The following is a 16,461-nucleotide window of genomic DNA, read 5'->3' on the forward strand; positions in this document are numbered from 1 at the left end:
TATAGGGTATATATTGTACAACCAGTTTACACTTTTCTTTAGTTTTGGCATTTCAAGCAGCTTAGGTGACTATTTGTTGTATTGCGCTCGTGCAGTAAGCGTCGCCCGAGTTTCCACAATAGCTCACGTCTAGCAATTGCATTTCGTAGACGAAAAAGCGTTCGCAGATGCGTAGTCGTGCTGCTGACCGCTGTGCTTGTTCGCCCAGCGCAAAAAAGTGCTTCCCGCACCCTAGTTTTACGCTGTACGGTAAAAATATCAGTTCATTTTATTTCCTTAGTACCTATATTGACTTCGCTGACTCTTCTCCCGCCTTCAAGAGGCCTTATATTTTCCTACTGGCATACCAGTCAGCGAAGCTTCGCATGTGCGCTTGTGCAGCGCTTGTGTGAAGCGACCTTGACTTGTAGCTAGATACAGTGTACAAACTAACCAAGTAAAGAAAGGCAAATTCTACCATTCACAAACGTGTCCTGGCTTCGTTTCAACTGAGCGAACGAATTGCGACGACCCGTCGGCGGCCGGCGGACGAAACGCTGGGCCGACTGACTCTGTCTGAAGGCCGGGGAGCCGTGCAGTAGCGCAGCCAATTGCCAGCTTATCCCCTCCTGACGTCACACGAAAACGCTGCAGAAAATGGGCGAGCGTAAAGAGAGGAGGACAGCATTTTCGAATTAATTTTTCTACTAAATAAAATCGCGTAAACGCGACCAGGGTGGTCGAAACATGGCCTGGGGACTCCGGACTACAATTTGCGCAAGTAATCCCGCAATGTTTACATATCACTTCAGTGTCCCTTTAAAAATGCCGCCCCACAAATTAGCCCTACAAAATCTACATGGAGCTGTGAAAAGCTGTGAAACCATGTACTGTAAGCAATGAAACGTAATTGGAAAAACATCTTCATTACGTTACAAAGCGCGAGGTCTTAAATTTTAAGTACCCAATTTTTTCTTTCAATTTTTGAAATGCTGCTATCTGCATTATGTATCTCAGTGGTGTTATGATAGCTGTCTAAGATGCTAGGGGTATAATTCCCAAACACACATATGCTTGAATTCATACTGTAAAGGGTTCCGATGTACTGACCTTCAAAGGTAAAACAGGAGCAAGCTGCGCACAGTCATTTTCGGGTTTATTTTTGTCGGCACGTAGCAAACCTCAAATCGGTTTTTCTGTTTCAGGCAGCTTCCTCCGTGTTGATATCGAACTCGCTTAGCTAGTTGATTTTCGGATAATCCAAGTCCTTTCACGGCTGTTAATTTATTGTTTTCGACTAATACAGGTCTCTTCACGACTGTTAATTTATTGTAAGACGTGCATCTTAACACCAATCATATAGTACACTCGCTAGCATAAATCCCATTCCAGCTGCGTCGTCTCCTCTCAAACCAAGACCCAAGTGACATTTTCGCTCTCCTTTGCAATTAAATTCTGCTTCATATTAACGTCGCATGTTTCGGTATAGCATAAGTTGCGATCTGAACGCTATGTGTATCGCCAAAATGCAATAAAGTGAGAACAAAATGCCAAAATGCGCCAATGGGGGCGCTTATTAGCGGTTGAGAAGCGTAGCAGACGCCCGACTTCCGGGACGAGCCGTTGAACTTCCGGCGGCCATGCGCGCGCCCGGCTGCGACTAGAGTTCCTGTATATCATCATCATCACCAGCCTATCTACGCCCACTGCAGGGCAAATGCCTCTCCCATTATTCTCCAATTATCTCGGTCCTGTGTCAACTGTGACCAATTTATCCCCGCAAACTTCTTGATCTCATCTGCCCATCTAACTTTCTGCCGCCCCCTGCAACGCTTGCCTTCTCTAGGGATCCACTCTGTTACCCTTAATGACCAGCGGTTATCTTGCCTTCGCATTACATGCCCTGCCCACGTCCATTTCTTCTTCTTAATTTCTACTAATATGTCTTTAACACCAGTTTGCTCCCTGACCCACTCCGCTCTCTTCTTGTCCCTTAATGTTACACCTATCATTTTCCGCTCCATTGCCAGCTGAGTCGTTCTCAATTTAAGTTGTACCCTCTTAGTGAGCCTCCAAGTTTCTGCCCCGTAGGTGAGTACCGGTAAGATGCAGCTGTCATACACTTTCTTCTTCAGCGACAATGGTAGGCTGCTATTCATTATCTGAGAATGTCTGCCGTATGCACCCCACCCCATTCTGATCCTTCTAATTATCTCTGCCTCATGGTTGGGATCTGGGGTCACAACTTGGCCTAAGTAGATATATTCGCTTACCACTTCCACTGCTTCACCACCTATCTCAAACTGCTGTGCTGTCCCAGCAGTTTGAGATAGGTGGCGAGGCAGGGGAAGTGGTAAGCGGAAGTGGTCCTGTATATATAGAGCTATATAGAGGAACTCTAGCCGCGACAGCGGCGAAGCGCCATCCAGCAACTAAGTGGAGACAATGGGTGTGGATAATTGGCGGAGTGAATTTGAAGCGACCATCTTGTGATGCGGCTCGATGTGCAATATTATTCTTGTTACCGAAGCGGAAGATGACCCAATGGGCATATCTTTCGTATTGCAAGGTCGGGCATAAGTTACCCTTTGAAAAATGACGGGAAGGGTCAGCCAGAGGCTGCTGACCAAAATAATTAGCAGTGGCTTAGCTCGGCTATGCCAGGATATACGTAGCGTGAGCTAAGGCTCAGCTGGTTATTCTTGGGTTTCCTGGTTGTCTAGGATTAGCTGATTATTAAGTACAATGCACTTCTTAAGCGACCCTGAACCTGCGTCCACCGGCGATGTCCGCATCACATACCCACGTGGGGGATTGGCCAGGAATCTCCTCGTCTTCCTTGGCAACGGGGGGAGATGGGCGCGCGCTGCCTGGCCGCTGACATGGCACATACCCACGTGGGGGATTGGCCAGGAATCGGGCGTGAGAAGAGCTAATGCACCCGCTTAAATGCATCTTTCTTTCTTTGTAGTTGTGTGTGTGTGTGTGATCTCTCTTTCGCGAACATTACCGAACCGCGCAAATTCAACTCGTGCATTCGCACTTTCACATTCTTCCCCTCGGGGAAATGCGGGGAATTTTTCATGCTTACTGCTGCTAAAATGATTTCCAATCCAATCCAGTCGCGGCGGCGGCAGCTCCGGCGCGCCAGCTGTGCGCCGTGAGACGGCACTGCTCCTCGCGCATGCGCAGAACGGCTCTCCAGGAGCCACGCGAAACTGCTCAACCTCGGCCAGTGTAGCTCACGCAACAAAATCACGCATAGCACACGCAAGCTTGAGTTGTGCCCTCTTTTTGATTAATAACACATTCCTGTCACCGTCCGTCGTAATATAAAAGTAGCTCCACCCTGCGTTCTGTACTGGCACCAACTAGCCAGTTCTGTTATCAATGGGTGTTACTGTCCGATACATCAAACCGTTTTTTTTTGTTTTTTTTTTCTGGGAGAGGTGGCGAGAGAGATGGTGATGGCGGACGCCTTTACATCGGTGTAGATCGTGCCAGCAGTGTCACGTAAAAGGCAAGCAAAGAAGCACCCATCGTAGGCGCTCGTGTCCGCATTATTCGTGCAAACCCGGGAAGGAGGCGGCTCACACAGTACGCTGGGCCGAACTTGGCACGTCGTCCGAGAAGAAAACGCGCGTAGTTTGCTCGCGTCTGAGGTCACGCAATGCCAGAGAAGAGGTGAGCGTCGTCTCCGTGACAGCCTGCAGTTGCGGCCGCTGTTTGGATGCCTCCTCCTCCTTGCAGAGGCTTGTAGGAAGAGGCGTGTGTTGCCTTCGCGGACGTCGACCTTCCGCGCTGCACAAGAGTCTCGCGGCGCGCGCATTCCTCGGCCCGTCACATGCACGCACATGCGCGCCGCCCCACCGATGAGTTGAGAAAAGAACCGGTCCGGGGGCTTCTTCAGCTGACCCATTGTGGTCCTCCCCCTCCGTGCTCCCATTGTGCCTGCCTTCTTCTCTTTTCTTCCTCTCCGGAGGCCCGGAACCGGCGCCGTCGCACTTTTTTCCGGAGAAACGGTGCAGGGAGCTCGTGACGTCACTCTCGCCAGAAAGCCCTAACGAAGTGCATTGTGCGAGGTTTCTCGCGGTGGACCCCCGCATGTGACTCGCACCTTTAACTCGACGGCGGGTGAGTGCGCCCCCCACGCGGCGGCCCTGGCAGCAGCTGGCGCGCGAGGCGGCGGGACTGGCATCGTGCACGGGGAGCAAGGTTTCGCCTCAGCTGTCGGAGACGCTGCAGAATCCAAGGCTGGGGGAGCGCGCACACGAGGCGCGTCGCGCGGCGCAAGGGCCGGTCCAGAGGACGAGGGTCGCTCCCGGGACATCGGCGTGGAAGAAGCGGCGCTGCGCTGCCGCTTGCCCAACAATCCGTCCAGCGGTTTGCAGCCGCCGACCTGCCACGAGGGCAACGCAGAAAAAAAGAGGAAGGGGCACATACTGGATGGACGCAGCACCGAGACTGGGTGCCTTTTAAAGGCTACACGGCTAGTGCCTGCGCACCCCTCGACGGCGAAGAGACAAGCAAGAAAATCTCCTCATACCTGGCTAAGTTTCCTCGAATCGGAAATTACAGACAAGTTCCTGCAAGCTTCTTTTTTTAGAAAACCAACTCTTGATACGCGGCTACTCTAAACCAGGCCGGGCTTCTCTTTAGCCTCTGACACAAGACAGGTGAAGGCGCTGTATTAATTTGTTGTTATTTTTCACCTTACTAGCATGCAATTCACAACGGAACCCCTTATCCGATACACCCGTGGTTTCCTTGGAACGGGGAGCAAGTGGGCTGGTTGGTGCATGTTTAAAAATGTAAGAAACAGCGCTAAAGGACAGGACGTAGATTAGACGACAAACACGTGGCGCTGGTTTCCGCTGTTATATTTTTTGTTGTAATGAGCATTTCGAGGCACTTGCTTTCGCTGCCGAGCGCGTCCACGGCCTGACATCAATGAGTCGTCCTGAAATAATACCCATGCTTCCAGATTAACTTCGGGTCTCCTGGGGACACGCAGCAGTTGAAGGGTTCGTGATTCAACCCGGCGGACCGCGTACACAGTAGGGTATGGGCGTTCCCGTCGAATTCGCCGCTGATAAAAGGCTCCTTAGCGGCGTTCGCGGGAATGCTACAACTGAAGCCGGCAGGTCGGTTTCGGTGCAAGTTGACAATTGGGCTGCCCGGGTCATTGACGTGACGTAATGGGAAGCTGCACGGAATATGACGCGCCGCTCGTGCTCCCTCTCTCTCTCCGGCGCTCCATTTCCGAGAGAAAGCCATTGAAGGCCGGCACATTCGCCAAACCACTGGGAAAAGAGAAGACGCCAAAGGAGGCGGGCGGGGAGGGCTGAAAGCAGGACACTTCTCGCAGAAGAGCGCGCTTCTTGATGGTGTCGGCGAAATGATCGTCTAGGAGAAACTCCGAAGGCACGGAGAAGCGAGGCAGCCACGGCGATGCGGCAGAAAGGGGAAAATATGGCACCACTGCAGCGCTAATGATGTTTCCGCACCCACACCGAGTGCGAATGCGAAAAAGGACGCGATGCCCCGTTTCCTCTTCCTCTGGCGGACTCCGCGAAGCTAAACGGGAGAGTCGTCTCTGAGACGCATCAACGCCTCCTCCTCCTCTTCCTCTTCTTCTGCGGCGTGATTAGGAGGACGACGTAGGCGAGCTGCGGTCGCACTGACGGATGCGGATCCGCGCAGAGCGCGCGCGCCACCGGATCTCGAGATTCCGCGGCTGTAGATGCTGCGGAGAAGCGCGGCTCGGCAGCCGTGTAAACGTGCGTGGCCCACGCCTCCTTTCTCCAGATCAGTCACTACCACTCGTTTCACTATCGGCGTGCGTGTCCATCGTCGGTAAGTAGGGGCGACGACCACGTGCGAGAGCAGACTGCGCAACTGGCGCAGCAGCCCCTCGTTCTGACATTCATCCGGGCGGGAATTTCGAAAGGACGAGTTAGAGGGAAGCGCAACACGCCTTCGTGAGCCGCCAGGGAGGGATGCATTCTTTGCACGTGCGAGCGAAAGGAAATCGTTGAGGGCTGCTTGCACGAAAAGGTTTGCCCGTAAGCGGTGCTTCTGTTTGGTTACATTTTGTTAAACACGGCATCACGCGATGCTTGATCCACGATTAGACTGATGTAACGTTCCGTCGATTTTCTCTTCCGGACTGCCCAGAGCTGCTAAAGACGATCACTTTGGCATTCTCTTCTCTTCTTGTCCGATCAGTGGTTGTTGCGAGTGCCGTCCTTGCACCTGCAGCGAACTATCACGTGCTGGAATATCGACTGTGCCACGTTCTTTTTTTTTTTTTTTTTTTTGCAGCCGTGACAGCCTGGAGGCTACCCTCAGACCGAAGAGATAATAAAAAGAGCAGCAATTACTGAGAAGACGCCTTTTCTTACATTTTTTAGCATTTTTACACCCTTTAGCCAAAAAGGGTGTAGCATAAGTGGAAAAAGGATGTTGGGAGGCCTTTACACCTTTTTTCTTGAGTGTCAACACCCTTTTCCTAGCTCTAAACCCTTTTTGTTCGAAAAAAAAGGGTGTTGATCAACTTCAACACCCTTGGTTTTTCTTCGGGTGTTGAAGGGGTGTGGAAAAGCTGTTCAGCTGTTCATTGAATAAGGCCATGTTTGGATGCATAATAGCACTGTAAAGAAGAAGACATCCCCTCATATACTCCTCTACTCGCAAGATTTCCAAACGCGAAAAAAAATTGCTCTTATGCAATGATCGCTCGTTTCCTTATTCGGTGCACCACATGCCCCAAGTTTAGCTTTGGCACGTGAAACACCACTTTGAACCTTCAAAATTAAAAAGACTGTAGTTGTGTGGCGAAAAGGGTGTGTACCGACTGCAACACGCTTGGCTTTCTGTAGGGTGTTGAAACGGTGTGAAATAGGTGTTCAGTTGCAAAAAAAGAACAGCGGAGCTGGGGGTCGACCTAGTTTATTCCGGTGTTGCTAAGTTTTGTTGTGTTTGCTAAGCTTTACAATGCTCTTGCTAAGCTAGGATGACCGCTGAGGGGTGAGGCCAAGTTTAACCGGATTTTACTAGGCTGTTCCAGTGTGCCCCCCTTCCCCCCCCCCCCCCGCCCAACTGCCAGGGATCCAAGGGAGAAACAAGCTTGGTCGGACCCCAGCTATGCTGTTTCTCCATCCTTGCAATACTATTGCAAGCTACGCCAATTTTTTTGCCTTTTAGAATAAAAAAGACTAGTACCTTTGAAATGGTACAGTAAGAGGTGCGGATACGCATACGCCCCTTGTGCTCACACTCTAACAAGCTCGAAAGCCGACTTCACTGTTATAATACCCTATCTGCGGTGGTGCACCCTTTACAGGTGCCGCAGTTCTTTTTCTTTGTATTTTTTGCTAATGCCACCGAAGCTACTTCCTGAAGCTTAAAGAGCTTCACTAGTAATAAATTATGCCAATTCATATTGCTGTAAACATAGTGAGGTACAAAACACCCCCCGCTTGTAGAGAATGTTCAGTCCACCCGTGTAAGCAGGTACAAAATGCCTCCAAAGTTGGAGGTCTCCACTTTTTTTCTTAGTTGGCGGTCTTTTCTTACACTTTTTTCTTTACGCCATTTTTCTTAGTTTCGAACACCCTAATTTATAGCTTTACACCCTTCTGGGAAAAAGGGTGTTGAAATAATGAACACCCTTTTTGAAGGCTGTTGAGGTGGCGGGGAAGACTTGTACGGTATTTAATAAAATTATATAAGTTATGGAACACAAAAACTACCGCGTCATTAAAACGTTTTTGCAAATTTGCGTGTTGGTTTGTATATTCCCATAGTAAAATCGATACTTCCAAAATTAGCGCTAAATTATCAGTTTTTTGCGACAAGCCCACCGACTCCATCGGGGGGCTTTTCTCTGCTGGATATAAAAGCAAGAAGAGCAAACGTATTGCTAAGTAAGTATGCACTCCCTGTACCGCTTGCATCCCGTGTTCCAACTGTAACTTGTGCGTATTGGCTGTTTGTGTTGAATGCTGCGCGCTCCGCCGTTTGACAACGCCACTGAACATGTCATCACTTCAGAAAAAAGGGTGCGAGACTCAACACCCTTTTTTTAGAGTGTTCAGTATCCTCAACACCCTTTTTTTATCCGTACACCCTTTTTTTTTGCCAAAACACATTTTAAGGGTGTTAGCCACTGGACAAGATTTTTACACCCTTTTCGGCCAAAAAGGGTGTAAAAAAGTTTAGTGTGTACGGCGCCTTGTTCTGTTGCTGTTACAATACTTGCGCTCTGTATCATACATTTCTGAAGTGTTTCACAAACAAAAAATGACGTTTTGCCGCACCTGGTAATCCCGCACCCGGCAGCGTGTCTTCCTTCGTTGTTGTTGTCGCGTGTGATCTGGCACGTTATCATGTTTCGTGCACCAACTTCTGTGCAACGCCTGCCTCCCTCGCTTCCTTCCTTCAATATCATGCGAGTCTCGCGGTGAAGTGGGCTCCCCCAGCTGCACTCTCGTCCCCGCGCTGCCAAGCCTATTCGGATACACGCTGCTTCGTGCTCTTCTCCGGCGTTGACCCAGTGCGGGCTGCGCTGTTCGAGGCGGCCATTTTCAGCGACGCTGTTTACTCCCGTCCATGTTTGCTAAAAGCGCACAACTCCGCGGTCGGCCAGGAGGTGTCTCCGAATATAGACCCGTGATTGCGTTTCCACCACGCGGTCTCGGATGAATAAGTAATCCGTGACACGCGTCCTTGCAGGTCGGACGACAGCCTGCTGTCGCCGCAGGACGCCCCGCTGCCCATCATGTCACCCGGGACACGCTAGGTGAGTAATTATCGGAAGCTCCTCGCCGCGCCCTGCTGCTCGTGGCCCCGCGGGGTCGCGTGCCGCCCGCTGTTGTTGCCCGTCCAACTCAGGGCGCTGTCGCAACCACTTAGCCGCCTGCCTATTTCACTTCGCGGGCAGTATTGGATTTCGTGCATGCGCTAGCAACAAAAATGGCCGTGGGGGAGAGACGGCGAAACTGCGTGAGAGCAAGACGAGTCTCTTCACACTGATCCCCCCTTTCTTTCTCTCTTTTGTCAGCCTCAAACCGCCCACTTTTCTCGACCTCGGCCGCCTTGAGCCCGTTATACATGGTGCGAATTTCGCGTGCGAATTCGCAGCTGCGCAACCACTCTTGCGGCAAAACGATCTTTTTTCCTATTTTCACCGCTGCGACCAATTGCCAAATGCCTAGCGGCGTTCGCAGGAGACGTTCGACTGTTCTAAACATTTGCCACAGCAATGAGAATATATCGTTCTGCCTCTGCCGCTCGAGCGGTGCCGCGGCTGCGAATTCGCACGCGCGAAATTCGCTTCACGTAGAATTGGCTTTGGGAGCTCACTGCTTTTGAGATCCGTCTCCTATTAAAGCTGTAATCTAGAGGATTGCGCTTAATTCTGGAGGGGTGTCTACAATGACTACGCATTCAAAGGACAGGCACTCTATGCAGGTCAGTCTCCCTTGTGACGCCATCGTAAGCAGAACGCGTATCGATGCGGCTACCGATTGCAATACTTTTCGCTTGACTCAGACTCGCTAACTTTACGAATGGAAACGTACAAGCTGCGCGGCTTTCCCCGCTGTTGCAGACGCACCTAGCGACGGTCACGTTAGAAGATTGGCGGTAATATACACCATTTTCCATAAGCATGCCGGGAAAGGAGGAAATACAGATACAAAATTTTGTAGGCGAGATAACTTCGTAGATAGATTGGCGTGAGCACACATACATCTTCTGCAAAATATCAGCGGCAAATACAGCCTATAACATATTTAAAATCAATTTTAATGTGTGTGAAACGCAACCCAGCAGCCAGCGGAGGACCACGCACAGTCTACATTCCCTGGATATTTTGTAAATATACAAAATCCAAGCCCGTCACGAGTTTGTGTTGGCCGCTTCCGCACTGACGGCGTTTCCGCAGGCTCGCCGCTCCAATCGGAGGTCGGAGCTTCTGCTCTCGAGCAACGAACTACCCGATCGTTGGCGGCGGAGGCGCCGTAATTTCGTCGGCTTCTCGGGCAGCTGGCGGAGATATAGGTTCTACAGCGATTCCAGGCACTATATTTTTATTGCTTTTTATTACGCTGGACGCAAAAACGCGCCGGGGACAAGAAAAGCGCACCTAGCGAGCCGCACGGTCGCGGCGCAGGGGGCGGCCACGGCCGCGAAGTGGCGCAGGCCGGCTCAGGTAGCTCGAGCGATAGCTTGTTACCGCTGAACGAAATGGGACCCAAGTCCCAAGTATGGCAGCACAAGCCCCGTTTACATTGACCCGACGAGGGCGCGTTGAGTCGAAATAAACAGGTTTTTTGGACTCAACCCGCCCATGTATAAGCGGACGGGTTGGGCCAGAGAGCCGTCGGGCGGAGTCGGCGGGCCGCGGGGAGCAGAATACCGTATTTGCGCGGTTCTAACGCGCCCCCAATCGTAATGCGCGGATAAGTTCGCGCAGGAAAATTCGAAAAAAAATACACTGACGGTATGCGCAGATGGAAAAGACATGCACGACATACCTGGAAGAGAGAGAGAGAGAGAGAGAGAGAGAGAGAGAGAGAGAGAGAGAGAGAGAGAGATGACTATTTGATGCCCGAGATGGGTTCTGAAGGGTAGACGACTTGGAGGATGGTCTCCCTCCCTCATCCGTCAGCCAGGATTCCTTGGATCCTCTCGGCGTCTTCGGCCATCCGGACTGCTGTCAGTTGTGCTTCCGGTGTGGAGCTGAGCAGAACAGTCTCCCATTGTTCTGCAGTCTTAGTTTTGTAGCTTGTAAGTGTATCTACATCGGATGTGCTATTATAGCCATTCGTATTTTGTTGGAGCTTATGGCAGGACCATATCATGTGGTGTAGGTCGGCTCTGCTGTTGCATAAAGTGCAAAGGTTTGAATAAAGGTCTGGGTAGCAGCGGTTGAGGGAAACAGGGCTCGGAAAAGTGTTCGTCTGCAACCGTCGCCACGTGACTGCCTCTTTCCTGGAAAGAGTGTGGTGGGCCGGTGGATATTTGCATCTTGATAACCTGTAGTGATTTATTATATCCCTGTATGTGACTAGTCTGTCTTTGTGAGATCTCGTAACGTGTGCTTGTTCTTGGCTTTCCTGCGACGTCTTGTGGGGGGATGATGGTGGTTGTGGTGGCGTCGTAGGCAACACAGCTCGGTTGACCAGAGCTCGAGCGGTTGCGTGGGCCAGTTCATTCCCCTGTAGGCCGCAGTGGGCCGGAGTCCATATCAAAAGAATTTTTCTTTGGTTAGGGGTCTTCTCTAACAACGAGGCTGCTGCAGCGGAGATCCTGCCTTTCGAGAAGTTAAGAATGGCGGACTTCGAGTCGCTTATAATTGTGGTTGCGCAGGTAGAATTTATAGCAAGGGCTATGGCCATTTCCTTTCCCTGAGTGGGATGTTTGGCCGGCGTGGATGCTGACGTCACCGTGACGCCGTCATTGCTGACGACTGCAATTGCCATGGCGTTGAGACAAGAGTCGCCGTTGTAGTAGTCGGCTGCGTCAACGTAGACAATCTCCCGTGGCTCACAATGGGTTCGGAAACGTTTGTTAAGGGCTCGTACTCTAGCTTGTCTTCTTTCCACATTTAGCTCTGGATGCATATTCTTTGGTAGTGGCGGGATGCGAATGTATTTTCGCCATTCGTGTGGGAGGTCACCTTCAATTGGGAGGGAACTTCCACTTCGGATTCCTAGTGACTGCAGAATGTGTCTTCCCGTTTTGCTTTTAGATAGCCGTTCTAATTAAGCTGTTTGTTGCGCTTCAATTAGTTCTTCAATCGGGTTACTGATGCCAAGTGCTTCGAAGCGTTCGTTGGGCGTGGTAACTGGTAAGCCCATTGCTTGTTTATAAACTTTCTTAATTAAGCCATTAATTTTTACTTTCTCGTCATTTTTGAACTGTAGGAAAGGAATGCTGTAGGTGATTTTACTAATTTCGAAGGTCTGTACGAGCCGTATGAGCGTGTCTTCCTTCATACCTCTATTCTTGTTTGCCACTCTGGAGATGAGTCGCATGGTGAGCTGAGTGCTCTTCTCGAGATGAAGGATTGTCTCTTTGTTGTGACCATTCAATTGCAGTCGTAGGCCGAGGATTCTAATGGTGTTGATAACTGGGATCTTCTGGTTGTTGGCGTAGACGCAGATGTCGGGATTCGATGGGTCTCTCTTCCGCCCCCTACTGGTAGGCCGGTAGATGAGCAACTCGGATTTTTGAGGAGAACAGTCCAGTCCTCGTTCTCGAACATAATTTTGCACTATGTCTACTGCCTTTTGTAGGGTGTATTGAATGTGGCCATCGCTGCCGCCGCCGATCCACAGAGTAATGTCGTCGATCTACAGACTGTGGTGAAGGCCTTTGATGTTGCTTAATCTCTCAGGCAGGCCTAAGAGTGAGACATTGAAAAGAAATGGGGAGAGCACAGACCCTTGAGGTGTACCCCTACCACCCAGGGCAAAGTCACCCGACTCAAGGTTGCCGACGGAAAGGGAAGCAGTCCTGTTTGTAAGGAACTCTCGGATGTAATTGTATACTCGCTTCCCCGGGGCTATCTTGGCTAGCCCGTCTAGTATCGCTTCGTGTGTGACGCTATCGAAAGCCTTGGGGAGGTCAAGACCTAAGATTGCCCTTGTGTCCAAAGGAGAAAGTTTGTCGCCGTCGATTATTTGATGTTTGATTTGTAGCATAATATCCTGGGTAGAAAGCTTCGCTCTGAACCCTATCATAGTGTGCGGATATAGGTCTTTGTCGTCCATGTAGTTGCTGATACGGTTAAGAACGACGTGTTCGAGGAGCTTGCCAATACAAGATGTTAAAGAGATTGGTCTTAAGTTGTCAATGTGAAGCTTTTTCCCAGGTTTAGGTATCATGACTATTTTTGCAGTCTTCCAGATTTTTGGAAGGCTGCCTCTCAACCAGCACTCGTTCATGAATTTAGCTAGCGCAGTGAGGGAAGGCTCGTCGAGGTTTCTAAGCGTCTTGTTGGATATGCCATCGGGTCCCGGTGTCGACTTCGTCCGCAGCTTTTGAACAACCGCACGCAGTTCCTCGACGGTGATTGGTCGGTCAAGTAAGGTGTTCTCTGGTCCGGAGTAGTCCGGGAGCTTTACGGGGGGATTGGAGCCGACGTACTTGTCTTTGATTATTTGTATGAGCTCGGCATTTGTCCCGTTGTGCACGTGGATAATTCTGTTTAAATTTAATTGCTGCACGGTTTTACCCGACTCAGGATTCATAAGGCATCGCAGAATGTTCCATGTTTTGGGGAGCCCGATCTGGATGTCCATGCATTCACACGTTTCGTGCCATTGCTGGCGCGAGAGTAGATTAGCGTGTTCTTGAATTTCGCAGTTTAATCTAGCTATTCGTCTTCTCAGGGTGCGGTTGTGTTTTTGCTTCTTAAGCCGTTTCTCTAATCCCTGTTTGGCTTCCCAGATGTGAAGTAGGCGGGAATCAGCTGTCGCCAAACCCGCCTCCTCGGGTATGGTTTTCGTAGATTTCTCGACGTGCGCCTTCAGCTGTGCTGACCATGTGTTGATGTCGGTTATGTCCGGCATACCACCATCGTGGTCACACTCAGCAAGTCTCAGGGTTCTGAAGTCGTCCCATTCGACAACCTTGATTTTGTGCCCTTTGGGTTTAGCTGGGCCAGAACTTATTTGGATAGATATGATGAGGTGGTCGCTCCCCAGATTTTCCTGGGTGTATTCCAGGCGACCTGAGATGCGTACTTGGTAAAAGCGAGATCCGGAGTGGTGTCCATGCTGATGCTGTTGCCGTATCGCGTGGGGTGAGCGGGATCAGTTATGAGAGAGAGTCTTTCTTGCTGAGTGGTTTCCCAGAGTTGTTTGCCCTTGGGTGTGTCTCTGGCGTATCCCCAAGCCGTACACGGGGCGTTCAAATCACCCACTATGAGTAGGGGTTGCCTTTTTGCGATGTCTACTGCCTTCCGGAAAAGAGTTGAAAAATTGTGCTTTTTTCGGGGGTTATAACACACTAAACTTTTTTACACCCTTTTGGGCCGAAAAGGGTGTAAAAATCTTGTCCCATGGCTAACACCCTTAAAAGGTGTTTTGGCAAAAAAAGGCTGTATGGATGAAAAAAGGGTGATGAGCTCAACACCTTTAAAAAAGGGTGTTGAGGATGCTCAACACCCTAAAAAAAGGGTGTGGGGTCTCACACCCTTTTTTTGAGGTGATGGCATGCGCAGAGGCAATGTCAAATGGCGGAGCGCGCAGCATTCAACACAAACAGCCAATACGTACAAGTTACAGTTGGAACACGGGATGCAAGCGGTACAGGGAGTGCATACTTACTTAGCAATACATGTGCTGTTCTTGCTTTTATACCCAGCAGAGGAAAGCCCCCAGATGGAGTCGGTGGGCTTGTTGCAAAAAACTGATATTTTAGCGCTAATTTTGGTAGTATGGATTTTACTACGAGAATATACAAATCAACACGTGGATTTGCAAGAACTTTTTAATTACGCGGTAGTTTTTCTGATCCGTAACTTAAAGAATTTTATTAAATATCATACAAATCTTCTCTGCCACCTCAACACCCTTCAAAAAGGGTGTTCATTATTTCAACACCCTTTTTCCCAGAAGGGTGTAAAGCTACAAATTAGGGTGTTCGAAACTAAGAAACAGGGCGTAAAGAAAAAAAGGGTGTGAGAAAAGACCGCCAGCGAAGAAAAAAGGTGGAGAGACCTCCAATTTTGGAGGCATTTTGTACCTGTTTACACGGGTGGACTGAACATTCTCTACAAGCGGGCGGGGGGGGGGGGGGGTTGTGCCTCACGATGTTTACAGCAATATGAATTGGCATAATTTATTACCAGTGAAGCTCTTTAAGCTTCAGGAGGTAGTTTCGGCAACATTAGCAAAAACATACAAAGAAAAAACTGGGGCGCCTGTAAAGGGTGCACCACCGCAGATAGGGTATTATGACAGTGAAGTCAGCTTTCGAGCTTGTTAGATTGTGAGCAGAAGAGGCATATGCGTATCCGACCCTCTTACTGTACCATTTCAAAGGTACTAGTCTTTTTTGGATCTAAAAGGTAAAAAAATTCGGGCAGCTTGCAATAGTGGTGCAAGACTGGAGAAACAGCAACGCTGGGGGCCGACCTACCTTGTTTCCCTCTTGGATCTCCTGGAAATGGGGAGGGGGGGGGAGGCGGGCACACTGGAACAGCCTTGTAAAATCTGGTTAAATTAGGCCTCATCCCTGAGCGGTCATCCTGGCTTAGCAAGAACATTGTAAACCTTAGCAAACATAACAAAACCTAGCAACACCGGAAGAAACTAGGTCGACCCCCAGTTCCGCTGTTCTTTTTTTGCAACTGAACACCTATTTCACACCGTTTCAACAACCTACATAAAGCCAAGCGTGTTGCAGTTCGTAAACATCCTTTTCGCCACACGACTACAGTCTTCTTAATTTTGAAGGTTCAAATTGGTGTTTCACGTGCCAAAGCTAAACTTGGGGCATGAGGTGCACCCAATAAGGAAACGAGCGATCATTGCATAAGAGCAATTATTTTTTTTGTTGCGTTTGGAAATTTCTTGCGAGTAGAGGAGTATATGAGGGGATGTCTTCTTCTTTACAGTGCTATTATGCATCCGGACATGGCCTTATTCAATGAACAGCTGAACACCTTTTCCACACCCTTTCAACACCCTAAGAAAAACCAAGGGTGTTGAAGTTGATGAACACCCTTATTTTCAAACAAAAAGGGCGTAGAGCTAGAAAAAGGGTGTTGAGACTCAAGAAAAAGGGTGTAAAGGCCTCCCAACACTCTTTTTCCACCTATGCTACGCCCTTTTTGGCTAAAAGGGTGTAAAAAAGTTTAGTGTGGTAGATGTTTAGTACAAAAAGGCTATTTTCCTTTTGTCTCCTTCTCGTGGGAAAAATTTCTATGAGCACGTGTTCAATCAGTGTGATTCCGATGTCGTGTTGTATTACATGAACGTTTCTCCTGGTCAGCGTGCAGACTGCGGGTTTGTCCTTGCTTTCATCACCCGCATTTGAATAGAAAGCTTTATAATTGAGTAATTTGGCTGAGCATCCAACTTCCTGCAGTGCAATGACATCAGGCGTTTCAGCGACGGAAAGGTTCGCGATGTGCTGCTGAATGTTGCCTCTCTTGCGACGATATCCCCTGCAGTTCCATTGCCATACGGTGTAGCCCTCAATAATGTTGGTGCTGTTGTCGTTATTCCTATCCATGTCGAGAGTTGTGGTTCCTACGGACGCTTTAACTGTTTATGGGCTTTCGACTGATGACGGGCGAGCGTAGGGTTTGTGCGTCTTTATGGGGCCGATACTTGCGCTCGACTGTGCAGGTAGCGATATGTTGGCTACTAGTCCTTCTAGCGCTATAACCCGACTCGATAGACCGTCAATTTGAGTGTTTAGCGTCTGTGTTAAGTTCGATGCCATAGCTTCAAATTTACT

The 16,461-nt window shown here is 49.6% G+C and overlaps 1 protein-coding gene across 3 annotated transcripts in view; it reads left to right on the forward strand.

Moving 5' to 3' along the window:
- LOC144173849 (uncharacterized) overlaps positions 1–16,461 on the forward strand; it is a 131,881-nt gene that overhangs the window by 26,167 nt on the left and 89,253 nt on the right. For 2 of the 3 annotated variants that reach the window (XM_077702125.1, XM_077702124.1), the window contains exon 2: positions 8,716–8,782. The exons of the other annotated variant lie outside the window; for it this stretch is intronic. The gene's annotated coding sequence lies outside the window, so the exon portion shown is untranslated. The remainder of the gene's footprint in view (positions 1–8,715; positions 8,783–16,461) is intronic. 3 annotated transcript variants of the gene reach the window in all.

The sequence above is a fragment of the Haemaphysalis longicornis genome, unplaced genomic scaffold (assembly GCF_048455015.1).
Source record: "Haemaphysalis longicornis isolate Haplotype H1 unplaced genomic scaffold, Haemaphysalis longicornis Haplotype H1 scaffold_3, whole genome shotgun sequence".
Lineage (NCBI taxonomy): Eukaryota > Metazoa > Arthropoda > Arachnida > Ixodida > Ixodidae > Haemaphysalis > Haemaphysalis longicornis.